At 45.5% G+C, this 13,965-nt stretch overlaps 1 pseudogene; it reads right to left on the bottom strand.

Annotated features, from left to right (window-relative positions):
• Window positions 1–1,470: 1,470 nt before the first annotated feature.
• The window catches only part of LOC141111712 (zinc finger and BTB domain-containing protein 10 pseudogene), a 92,152-nt pseudogene continuing 79,657 nt past the window's right edge, over window positions 1,471–13,965 (bottom strand).

Raw genomic sequence — 13,965 nt, 5'->3', positions numbered from 1 at the left:
AATTGCATCCACAAAAAGATCCATGCAAACATTGACGCATGTGTGGGCAGCAACAGGCTAGTCATATCCCATTGGATATTTCATCACTTCCAGTGAAACATCCTAGATTTGCTGAGGATGGACTCTTGTCTTACCTGCCATTTGGTTGAATTGTAATTTGATTTTCAAGCTAGTTCCTTGGCAAACTGCAAATGTGTGCTCACAATCACATATTATAGCAGTAAGCTCCATTGGTGTTCAGACTAGTCACATCCCCAATGAAATTCATCTAATGTATGGTCGGCCACAGATTTGTGTCAATGACACTTGCATATACGTGATCAATGGGCAGTGCTGGGGTAGCTTCAATCAGTCCACAGTGATTGGAAACTAGTACAGAGCGTGACACATGGGCAAGGAAGCAGCTATGCACCCAGCCAAGACAAAGAGTACTTTATCATCAGAGTAAAAAAAAACTACACCGAGAAAGAAATAAAATTGTGGGCAAATAGACAGGTAAGACAGGTATTTGCACCCACTTCCGGCATAGACTCCCATGGGAGTCTATGCCTCTTCCTGCCCCCACCGCGCTGTCTGCTGGGAACACACAGCTCCCAGGAGAGAGCGGGGACCACTAGGGACGTACAGCGCGACTCACGCATGCGCAGTAGGGAACCGGGAAGTGAAGCCGCAACGCTTCACTTCCTGATTCCCTCACCTAGGATGGCGGCGGCAGCTGCCGAGAACCGAGCAGGTTCTCGGCGTCCCCTGCCGACATCGCTGGACCCTGGGACAGGTAAGTGGCCATGTATTAAAAGTCAGCAGCTGCAGTATTTGTAGCTGCTGGCTTTTAATATTTTTTTTTTTTGGCGGTGTGGGTGAACCCCCGCTTTAACAGGATGTGAATACCATTACAGTGAATCATTCAATATCAAGATCTAACTTCTACAGGTGGGCAAAAAAGAACCTCCACCACAAATTCCCCCAAAGAAGCTGAGAACTTTTTAAATCAAATAAAGACCTGCAGCTGAGCTTAAAGCAGTGCAGCCGGATCCCTACAGTGAGGAAAAAAAGTTCTCAATATATTTAATAATATGTCCCACTCTTCTAGTAGTGTAAGGAACATCACATTCATACCACGATTCATCATTGCTTTTCATTCTAACCAAAACTGATACACGTATTAACATTACATTAGTAGTATTTAGACTTTGATAGGACCAACATAGCTATATCCTATAAATAAAAAATACATTTCTTTGATAACTGATTGGAGATGTTAAGACTCTGTAAATTTCATCCAAATGGCTGTATTCTGTACAATCCTGTGCAAATTACTGGAAAAAATAAAATAAAATTAAAAAAACATATTTTTTGCTATAAGGCTTTGACCCTACAGTTTTCACAGCAATAACTATTGTCCAGCACAGTACCATGTTTTACAAGCCTTCAGTTCAATGACGAATCATCAATCAAATTAGGCATCCTGTCCAGCTGCAGCACCCTTGAGTTGAAATGCCTATTGGCAGTCAGTCAGTCAGTCGTCTATTATCATACAAACATCTCCTGATCCGTCCCATGGAGGCTGGGGTTTCTGTCTTTCCCACTGTGAAGGATCATTCTGTTCTCCCCAGCGTGAGGTGTCATTTTGCTCTGACCATCGAGTATGATCATTCGGATCTTCTCCTTCATCCACCAGGTCATCATCTGCATCTACTGTCTCTACAGGGTCATTGTCATCGTATTCTTCATCTCTAGGGAAGTCATCCATCACTTGCTCTACACCCGCCTCTTGGAGTCCTGGTTGGGATTTATCGACACAGTCTACGCAAACTCCATAGCGCCGAGATCCATGCCGAATTCCTACACTTGCTGCGAGCATGAAGATCTTTTTACATACCATGCACTTGTATTTCTTGTCTTTTTTATGCACCAAGGAATGTCTCTTGACATGCTCTCTTCTAGTAAACAGCTTTCCACAGATGTCACAGCTAAAAGATCTCACTCCTGTGTGAATGAGTAAGTGTCTTTTAAGTGTTCTTCTGTATTTTGCGACATAGTTGCAGTGAGGACATTTTAATTTATTCATGTTCATTAGCCCAGTGGATGCATCTCCATACTCCCAAGCTTCTCTCGGCCAGGGCTCTGGGAACATGCCAAATTTGAACTCCTTTGAGGTGCCTGCTGCATCCTGGAAGCACTGTATCCTCGTCTACATAAGGAACCATTAGAGAAGTGGCCTCTCTACAGTAAAATATAAAGGTAGCAGAAGTGCATATGTACCATCATCCAGAAATCAATATCAAAAGGGGGTTGGAAGCCTGATCCCCGGTCAGGCGACCAAAAAATGGAGTATATTGGACTATTACGGTACAGTAATTAAGGGTAACCATAAGACCAAGTGGCAACAATAATAAAATTATAATTCATTTATTGATGCAATGAACAGAACATGATAATACAAAAACACTTAATAAAAATACAGGCATATCACCAATGGATTCAATAGTATACAGTACAGCACAAAATCTCAGATATCATATTCCTCGACTAGTTTCGCGGACACAATCCGCTTCATCAGGAGGGAATCTGAAGATAAGTTTTTTCTGACTAAACAGTCTGAACCTGACAATTAAAAAAATATGAGGTTTACAAACATACATGATCAGATAATTTATGTTCCAGCATCAAAACATACACATAGATAATGGAGATAGGGGGGGAGGGGAGAGAAGGAATCTGCTTACCCAGGTCCCAGCAGACCCCAAGCACAAGGCCCCAACACCAACAAATGATCTCCCACGGCAACCTGGGGGAGCTAACGAAATAACGGAATAATAAGGATAAAATGTATATTAGAATTGAGGTACCCTAAATTGCCACGTACAGGAAGAAGTGAAACATAAATTGGTGAGTATGGAGAAAGGTGATGACAAGGGGGGGTAGGTGGGTGAATGTTGTGGAAATTGCCAAAAATTAAAGTCGCATTATGTAGAGAGTGAAAGATTACAATAGGTGACCAACCAAATAAGAGGAGGTGATAATGAAAAGGGCATAGAGGTGTTGTATGATATAAGTGAAAGGGTGCACAAGTGAGGAGATGGGGCTGGGGAAGGGAAGGGGAATGGGGGTGGAGAAGGGGATAGGGGAGTGGGGAAGAGGGGTAGTGAGGGATTGGGAGGGAAACAGGGGGGGGGAAGAAAAAGAAAAGGGGAAAGAAGGAGAGGGGGGAAAAACGAGGGAGGATAGGTGAAAAGGGGGAAGAGGGAGAGAGGGGGGGAGGAAAGAAGGAGGGGGGGAGAAAGAAGAGGGGGGAGGGGGAAGTGAGAAGGAGAATAGCTGTGAACATATGGGTAAAAAGGGGCCAAACGGTACCTGGAACTAGTGAAAGCATAGAAGGGCTCCCGAAGGGGACACCCTGCCAGAAACTGGTTCCATAATAGGGTAGAAGGGAGGGTAATAGGAAGGACTGCAAGCGATGGGCGAACACAGACCAAGGCATATTCACCTAGGCCTAGGACAGCTGCAAGGTAAAATACGGTAGTTTAGAGATACATGATGTTAGTGCCCAGGGATATGGGACTTGGGTAGAAGGGTGGATAGGTACTTACCATAGACTTACACTGGGCTGGCTAAGGTATAGGCACCCAAGGGCAGCAGACCGAACCGTCCGGCTGGCAGGCATAGCCTGCTATAAATAGCTCCCAACCCTGCGATGCTGCACCGCGCGTCGGTGGGACGTCGGCGCATGACGTCACAGGGTCAGAGGTTCCACACAGCGCGCGCGCGAGGAGATCGCGCGCGCACGCATGCGCACCGGCTGCATGGCCACGGGAACGTAGTCCCAGCCAAGGCTGGTGCAAGAGGAGGGGGCGGTCCTGTGTGGGAGACCGATCCCTCCACCAGGGACCTCACTAGGCCGCCGCGGGAGAACACAGGGGGAGGAGTCCGCGCCGGCGCTCGTGCCAGGACCAAGACTGGGGAAGCAGAGGTCTCCATAAAACAAAATATGAAAACAACAATATAAGAGTTGATCAAACATAAAAAAAGGTAGATACAATATAGAAAAAAATAATTGAAAAGCTTAATTAGGGTAAACTAGGGATGGTGATACCCTAGAGACCGGTGCAATGATCCCACCGAGACACAAACCCATAACACCTAACTGCATGATATGCATATAAGTTTAAGGAGGGCCAAAGACAATAACACATGATTGGGTAAAAACATGTGGAAAGAGGGCGGGTAGCCAAGGTAAGGGTGTCTGGCCGACCTACTGGGCATCTGTCTCGGAGGGTTGCATCGGGGCTAAAAATTAGCCATAATGTAGTATAAAGGGATAAAATTGCGCATACTAGAGGCCCCCCCAAAAAACACACAAGATTGTGTGTCAGTGGGGGTTGATTAAAAATGAAGGGTGGGATAAATGGGGTCCGCAGGGTGGAGGGCATTGATAGCCCCTCCACTGAGACAGCCTACCCAGGTGTCCCGCTCGACATAAAAACGGGTGTGTTATCCACCCAATGTATACGATTAGAGAAGTGGCCTCTCTACAGTAAAATATAAAGGTAGCAGAAGTGCATATGTACCATCATCCAGAAATCAATATCACAATGCTGCTGCAGCATTGTGTTACCATCTACTTGGAGTTCACTGTTTGGAGGGTTCAAATCTTTTGGTGGTTTGGTTTTTTTCTCCTGGGCTTGTTGGCCTCTTGCAAACCAACTGAATTTGAAGCCATATCTTTCCACACAAATACCTTTCCCTGAGCTGGGGGCTCAATTTCTGTCACTTCTGGAGAACTGTCCTAAATCCACGTGGAGTCATTGGCTTGAAAGTTATCAGCTGCAGGATCTTCTAAGCTAAATCCATCTGTTTCAAGTTTTATGTTACTTGCCAGATTTGTAAGATTACGGGTAGCCCAAAAACTGGCCACTTTCTGATCCCAGGAAGCAATGCCATCTTTGTTCTTCCTTTTGTTATAGTTTACAACAACGGACTCCGGAGCTTCAGATTTTATACTTATATTCAAGGCATCTTTGATGAAATTACGACACGACTGGACAACTTCAGTCATCTGGAGATAGCTGGCCACGGTCATCACTTCTATGGCATTTTGGCTGGTGAGTACAAGATTACCAGAGTACATAAAGTCTAAAATGACTGAAAAACCATGCACAGCAACAACATCCAAGTAAGTAACGGTGGTTTGGTCACGGCTTTCTTTGTTTGTAAAACAATACAAGGTTTTAAAAAAGCCGCTGCCTGCAACCAGGATATTCTTGTGGGCTGAAGACTTTGCCATTTACTACAATATTGACATCACAAAGAATGCTCTTTTTCCTCTGGTCATTGAGTTCTTGTAAAAGTTGGTAACAGTAGGAATTTTCATTTGGCTTTATACTATAGTCACTGTAGGTCTCTGGCACTTCCTTCTTTTTTTCTGACTCCTGTATGGCGGGGTCGTTGAGCCGGTGCTCGGCGGTCTGTCCGTGTCGGACCAGTAGGGCCCGCTTGTAGCTCCGGGTGCCCTTGGTGAGCTCGTCGTGTCTGGCCTGTTCATTGGAGTGACACCAGGTACAGGACATGAGGCCGTTCTCCTGGGAGAAGTGCAGCCAGAGGAACTCGTGTAGCCATGATCCCTGGAAGGAGCAGTGCAAGCTGGGGAGAAGGGACTGGGGCCGGGTGGAGGGTAGGAGGCCGAAGCGGCAGGGCCCATCACCTTCTCCTTCTCCCGGGATCAGGGTGCAGTCCTCCTTGTCCCCCTCCACCGCCTTCCCGCCATCCTCGTCCTCCTCCTCCTCATCATCTTCATCCTCATCACTTCTCTCCCCGCTCACCGAGGGCGCCGGTCACCCCTCTGCCCAACACCGCCGCCATCTCCTTCACCCCGGGGTAGGCCTCTCCGTCCTCCTTGTCATCCTCCAGCAGGCCCTCCGGGTCCAGCTCCACTTCCACCTCCTCTTCCTCCCCGCTACCTCCTCCTCCATTCAGCTGTTGGCCCAGAGCCCAGGCCGAGGCCTCCTCCTCCGAGCTGATGCCATTATTGTTGTTATTGTTCCCGGCAACGATGGCGGTGGCACTCAGACCTCCTCCACCTCGCCGGAAAGGGGAAGGGGAACCCCGTGCCAAAAATTTTTAAAAAATGGAGTGGGGTCCCCCCAAAAACCCATACCAGACCCTTATCTGAGCACGCAACCTGGCAGGCCGCAGGAAAAGAGGGGAGGACGAGAGAGCACCCCCCCTTCCTGAACCGTACCAGGCCACATGCCCTCAACATTGGGAGGGTGCTTTGGGGTAGCCCCCCAAAACACCTTGTCCCCATGTTGATGGGGACAAGGGCCTCATCCCCACAATCCTTGCCCGGTGGTTGTGGGGGTCTGCTGGCGGGGGGCTTATTGGAATCTGGAAGCCCCCTTTAACAAGGGGACCCCCAAATCCCGGCCCTCCCCCTGTGTAAAATGGTACCCCTACCATTTCACAAAAAAAGTGTAAAAAATGTTAAAAATGACAAGAGACCGTTTTTGACAATTCCTTTATTTAAATGCTTCTTCTTTCTTCTATCTTCTATCTTCTTTCTTCTGTCTTCTATATTCCTTTGGTTTCTTCCTCCATCTTCTTCTTCTTCTGGTTCTTCTGGTTCTTCCTCCGGTGTTCTCGTCTGGCATCTTCCTCTGTGGCGTCTTCTTCCCTTCTTCTTCTTGGGCCGCTCCGCATCCACCATGATGGGAGGCTCCCGCTGCGTGATGCTTCTCGTTTTCTGACGGTTCTTTAATAATGGAGGGCGGGGCCACCCGGTGACCCTGCCCCCCTCTGACGCACGGGGACTTGAAGGGGACTTCCCTGTGGCATTCACCGTGGCATCAGAGGGGGGAGGGGTCACCCGTTATGTAACGGGTGACCCCGCCCCCTCTGACATTACAGGGAATGCCACAGAGAAGTCCCCGTCAAGTCTCCGTGCATCAGAGGGGGGCGGGGTCACCGGGTGGCCCCACCCTCTATTATTTAAGAACCGTCAGAAGGCGAGAAGCATCACACAGTGGGAGCCTCTCATCATGGTGGATGCGGAGCGGCCCGAAAAGAAGAAGGGAAGAAGACGCCGCAGAGGAAGATGCCGGACGAGAACACCGGAGGAAGAACCAGAAGAAGAAGAAGATGGAGGAAGAAACCGAAGGAAGATAGAAGATAGAAGAAAGAAGATAGAAGATAGAAGAAAGAAGAAGCATTTAAATAAAGGAATTGTCAAAAACTGTCTCTTGTAATTTTTAACATTTTTGACACTTTTTTTGTGAAATGGTAGGGGTACTTTTGTACCCCCTTACCATTTCACACAGGGGGGAGGGCTGGGATCTGGGGGTCCCCTTGTTAAAGGGGGCTTCCAGATTCCGATAAGCCCCTTGCCCGCAGACCCCCACAACCACCGGGCAAGGGTTGTGGGGATGAGGCCCTTGTCCCCATCAACATGGGGACAAGGTGTTTTGGGGGGCTACCCCAAAGCACCCTTCCAATGTTGAGGGCATGTGGCCTGGTACGGTTCAGCAGGGGGGGTGCTCTCTCGTCCCCCCCTCTTTTCCTGCGGCCTGCCAGGTTGCATGCTCGGATAAGGGTCTGGTATGGATTTTTGGGGGGACCCCACGCCATTTTTAAAAAAAAAATTGGTGCAGGGTTCCCCTTAAAATCCATACCAGACCTGAAGGGTCTGGTATAGATTTTGAGGGGGACCCCACGCCATTTTAAAAAAAAAATTTGGCCGGGGTTCCCCTTAATATCCATATAAGACCTGAAGGGCCTGATATGGAATTTAGGGGGACCCTCCACGTCATTTTTTTTTAAATTTTGGTTCGGGATTCCCCTGTGGGGAATTCCCATGCCGTTTTTATTAATGAACTTTTATGTGTATTGTTGGACCGGCAATTCATTAATAGCCGCGAGTAGTTTTAAATTACTTTTTTTCCTTTGAAATGTCATTTTGCTGTCAGACTGTTCTAAACACGGGAAACATGCTCCCCATTACAGGCATACTATAGACACCCCCCAGCTACAAAAATTTAAAGGAATATTACACTTTTATTGTTTCACTTTAAGCATTATTAAAATCACTGCTCCCGAAAAAATGGCCATTTTTAAAACTTTTTTTGCATTGATACATGTCCCCTGGGGCAGGACCCAGGTCCCCAAACACTTTTTATGACAATAACTTGCATATAATCCTTTAAAATTAGCACTTTTTATTATTCATGTTCATGTCCCATAGACTTTAACGGTGTTCGCGTGTTCAAACAAATTTTTTGCCTGTTCGCATGTTCTGGTGCGTAACCGAACAGAGGGGTGTTTGGCTCATCCCTACACAGGACCCTTTTTTTGGTCCGCAGAAAAATCGGATCGCATGGGTGTTGTCTGAATTTGCACTTCACTCTGCGATTTGTGAACTGATTTGGAGGTGTCATTAGCTTTCTATTGACACTCCCAGCAGTTTGCATATGTCAGTATGAACTGCTTGCGAGTTGTATGCGATGCGGGAACCCACACTGGATTCGCAGGGTTCCCGCATCGCTCCAGTGTGAACTAGCCCTGACCCTAGGTTCCCACCTATGCATTTTTTTGTGCATTTTGCAGTTTGCAGAAACACTCTACAGTCCATTTAACATGGTTTCCTATGGTACTAGTTCACATCTATGTGTTTTGCGGCCAGTGCAATTTTTGAAAATGGTCGGGGACTTTTTTCATGTGATTTGCGGATAATAGATTGGAAATGGAACCGCACCAGAAATGCAACTGTTGCGTTTGTGATGCAATTTTTGATGTGTTTTGCGGTTATTATTTTAACACTGTATATAACTGGTTGCTAAGCGGGAGCCGGGAAGCCAGCCGCCGTGTCCTTAACAACCAATGAGTCATCAGCTGTCAGCGGCTTCCCCACTGAAAGTAAAAAAAAACTCCAGGCAAAAAAAAAAAAATTGCAAAAAAACTGCATGGTAGTACCCACTGGTACTGGTAGACCCAAAGGGGACCCCCCACGCCAAAAGTTAAAAAAAAATGGTGTGGGGCCACCCCCAAAATCCATTCCAGACCCTTATCCGAGCATGCAACCTGGCAGGCCACAGGAAAAGAGGGAGGGACAAGAGAGCGCCCTCCCTGAACAATACAAGGCCACATGCCCTCAACATGGGGAGGGTGCTTTGGGGTCCCCCCAAAACACCTTGTCCACATGTTGATGGGGACAAGAGCCTCATCCCCACAACCCTTGCCTGGTGGTTGTGGGGGTCTAAGGGCAGGGGGCTTATCGGAATTTGGAAGCCAGCTTAATTCGTCCCTGCACTACTTTGGTTTGACTTTGATGTGACTTGAGGTCCATATACCGCAAGATTACACAGGCATTGGTCGCAGAAGTGCAAATGGGGCCTAATTCAAAGGTGTTATCAATGAATTTCATTAGCTTCCTTTCACACTTGGCCGACTTTTCATACAACTTGAGGTCCATAAGGCCCCTTTCAAACTTGTGCGACCTGAAAGTCCCGCGATTTTGCAGCACTTATTGCTGCAAATTTGATGTGATTTGAAGCAATGGCAGTGAAATCTTGAGGTCTATGGATGTAGGAGTCGCAGGACAAGTCGCACAAGTGTGAAAGGGGCCTTAGGGCTGTTTCACACTGCTGTGCTGTCCCACATCGGATATGATTTGCCCCGCACTGCAAATCACATGCGATGTCTGTGTGATGCAAACTCAGCCATACAGATTGTATGGTTGAGTTGTATTGCATTCGAGCCAAACTCGCACAGGACCCTTTTTTTGGTCCGCAGCAGAATCGGATCGCATGGGTGTTGTCTACGCCAATTTTTTATTTAGATTTTTACTCTATATTCCTGGGAACCGGCAATTCATTACAGCCGCAAACTATTTTAAATGACATTTTTTTCTTTAGAAATGTAATTTTTTTGCGGTACAGTAATAAACACTGGAAAGATGCGCTACTTTACAGGTATACTAAGGACACCCCCCAGGCACGATATTTAAAGGAATTTTTAATTTTTATTGTTTCACTTTAAGCATTATTAAAATCAGTGCTCCTGAAAAAACGTCTGTTTTAAAAACATTTTTTACAATTGATACATGTCTCCTGAGGCAGGACCCAGGTCCCCATACACTTTTTATGGCAAAGAACTTGCATATAAGCCTTCAGTGAGAACTTTGGATTTTGCAGTATATCACTATAGTAAATGACCCCCTTTGTGTCCAAGAGGGTTATACTAAGGTTTTGATCTGTATTTATTTCTTTAATTGGTGATTGTAACATTTTGTGATGTTTGTTATTTCAGGAAAGAAGTTCTAATTGATTATGTTGAATATATCCCTATTTGACATTGATGTAGGAGAATGATTTCTCCTGATGACTCTTCTCTCTATAAAATGAATACATGCAATTGTATATTGTGGTATTTTTTAGCAAAGGATAATAATTAAATGGTTAATTCAATCAAATAATAAAGAGATTGATTCCACACTTTTGAATGAGTATAAAATGTATATGATTTTTTGTATTGTGGCATTTGTTCTTATCTGAGGAAGGGCACTAACAACCTAGCCTGAAACTGTCGTGGAGCAAACTATGCATGCTTGTAACTTTTTTTCATTTTTAAATGAATTTTAAGTGCAGCAATCCTTATATATATATATATATATATATATATATATATATATATATATATATATACACACACACACACACACACACACACACACACACACACAAAGTACAGTGGATATAAAAAGTCTACACACCCCTATTAAAATGTCAGGTTTCTGTGATGTGAAAAAAATGAGACAAAGAGAAATAATTGCAGAATTTTTTTCATCTTTAATGTGACCTGTAAACTGTACAACTCAATTGAAAAACAAACTGAAATATTTTAGGTGGAGGAAAATAAAAAAAAAATAATAATAATATGGTTGCATAAGTGTGCACACCCTTAACCACTTCCCACCTGGCCTATAGCAGAATGACGGCCGGGCGGTGGTTCCATTATCCTGACTGGGCGTTATATGACATCCTGCAGGATAACAGCTGCTGCACGCCCGTGGGGGCGCGCATCACAGCGATCGGTGGTGCGCTGTGTCAGTGTTACCACGTGATCAGCCATGTCCAATCACAGCTAATCACGATGTAAACAGGAAGAGCCGTTCATCGGCTTTTCCTCACTCGCGTCTGACAGAAGCGAGTAGAGGAGAGCCGATCGGCGGCTCTCCTAACGGGGGGAGGTCTGTGCTGATTGTTTATCAGCGCAGCCCCCCCTCGGATCCTGCCCAGGACCACCATTATGCCGCCCAGGTCCACCAGCAGGGCCATCCACACTGGACTGCATATCAGTGCCACCCATCAGTGCTGCCTACCAGTGCCCATCAGTGCCGCATATCATTGCCCATCGTCGGTGCCTGTCAGTGTCCACTCATTGGTGCCACCTCATCGGTGCCGCCTTATCAGTGCCCGTCAGTGCTGCCTTATCAGTGCCCATCAGTGAAGGAGAAAACTTACTTAATTACGAAATCAAAAATCAGAAACAAAAACTTTTATTTTTTTCAAAATTTTCAGTCTTTTTTTATTTCAGAGGGGAACAACGGTGGAAGGATTATAGCGGTGCCGATCACAAAATAATACAGGATCTATATTTAAAAGTATCAAATTTTATTACAATGAATTAAAAAGAAGCAATAATACAATATATACAGACACATATACAGAAACAAAAATGATGTAGAGGAGTAAGTAGGCAATCTACAAGCCGAAAAGATGGTGACCAGTATGGTGGTAACAGGTCTCTTCTTCCCTACTTGTTTTGCCAAGGCATTGGCTTCATCAGGGGTATAGAATACAAGAGAGTACATACATTGCTCTGAAAAAAAGAGATAAAAAGCACTGATTCATGGAAATGAAAAATCATATCAGACAGATGCGTATTAACGAATGATAAGGCAGCATGATAATATATGTCCAGGCCCCTTCCCCCACGTAGTCACACCAACAGCCCCTCCCAGATAGTGGGATGTCCCATAAACCCAAAATACCAACCAAACGTACCCCAGTAGCTCCAAAAAGCAGGGTCAGTGCAGTCCAACACCGAAGGGGGCAACAAGCCCACACGGCCACACTATGGCTGTAGGGGGCCAAAGGAAGACCTAGTAAAAACTAAAAGAAAGAAAAAAATTGAATAAAAATAAAAACAAAATGGCTCAAAATAGCTCATATCAATGTCATAAAACGAGCTGAATAGCCTCAATACATACCAAAGTCTTCAAAAATATATAGAAAAAGGGGCGCTGTGTTTATCCAAGGAAAATGGTCCGACCAGCAAAGGGCATACGCTTGGATGGACTTAAAAGGAAGGTTGCTAGATAGAAGCAAAACATAATTAAAAAGATCAGAGAAGGTGGTATGTGAAAAAGATTAGATAAATTAAAGTGGATGTAAACCGAAAATTTTTTTTTTATATCATACTGTAGAGCAATCCTCTTTTATTTTTCAGTGAGAAAAATCTTGACAAACTGAGAAAAACTTTGTCAAATACTCTCCCTTGCTGTGAGTGACAGCCTAAGACACAGGCATTATTTTTAAAATTCCCTCCCCCACTCTTTCTTCAGCAGCTCTGCAAGGATTGGCTGTTCCACACCTCAGCATGATTTGGCACGCTGAAGTCATGTGGTTACTTTCCTGTCTTATTACTGGATGTTAAAGATCATAGCAGAAGTTCAGCAGAAGTTCAGTGTTAGAAATAAACAGGAGAAAATGCATATTGACAAGGGGAGTGTAGAGGTGGGCGGGGAGTCTACTGACATCACGACTCCACCCACCGAGCTCCAGACAACAGACCCACCCACAGAATATACAGTTTTTCGGGTCTAATAACAGACAGAGGGGAGACATTTGACAGGTAAAGATACATGCAGGAGGCATGTATATCCTTATAGATAACCCCCATGGCAGTAGTTTAGAAAGGATGACATTGGGTTTACATCCACTTTAAATAAACTGCATACAGGTTAAAAACCCTATCCATTGCTGAGGAGGCTTACCCCGGAGGCAGTGTGGTACAATGCAGGTCACTAAGCAGGCTTTAAAGTAATGAAGATAGGTAGGAGACCATGGTGAAGGACAAAGTCAGTTGTAAATGGCCAAAAGTGTCCAAACACACAGCGGTCACAAACCTAATCAATGAAAAGATGGAACAAAGTAACTAAAATGAAAAAGAGAGCATTTACGTAAAGTACCTATCAGCTGTAAGGAGATAGGCATCAACCAGATAGAGCTACAGTAGGAAATTACCTTTAATTCAGATATACAGTGTTTCAGCGCCCCAGTAAGTCAGCAACTGACCATGAACCGTGTTGACCTTATAAGGCCCCCCCATCCGATTGGTAAAGAAGCCAGACAATCGGGAGCGGACAGAAAACAGCCTTCGCGCCTGTGCAGTAGCGGCCGACTGGACGCCTACAATGCCCAGAATGCCATGCACAATGAAAGCCATACTGCAAGGAAAGACCATGCAACGTAGTCAAAGGTGGGCGTGACAAATCAAAGCCCCCAACGGTGGGAGGGACAGAACGTCTGACAGAACGTCTGCCATAACCAATAGGAGGATGTAAAAAGTGGCAGATATACACAGGGAAAGCTACGGGGCGAGCGGAGGCTGAGGGGCGGGCTTAATGTCGTAGACACCAAGCCCTTGGGTGTCCATATAGCCAAAGGCCATAGACCAAAGTGCCCCCCAAGGGTGGACCAGCAACAAACCATGCGTAGATGGGAATCAGGGTAGGTTGGGAGAAATAGAACAGGGAAAAGTGAAGAACCAGTGGAGCAAACAAGGAGAACGGGACGGACAGGAGAAGCCATGCAATGCTCCAATATATATGACAATTCTAGCACGTACCAAATCATCCAATATATCCAAGCATCATATCTTAATAAGATGATAACAGTGTACAACTAGGTAACA

Source organism: Aquarana catesbeiana, linkage group LG11 (assembly GCF_042186555.1).
Source record: "Aquarana catesbeiana isolate 2022-GZ linkage group LG11, ASM4218655v1, whole genome shotgun sequence".
Taxonomy (NCBI): Eukaryota; Metazoa; Chordata; class Amphibia; order Anura; family Ranidae; genus Aquarana; species Aquarana catesbeiana.
Note: the sequence above shows the minus strand (reverse complement) of the source record. Positions and strands in the feature narration are given on the sequence as shown.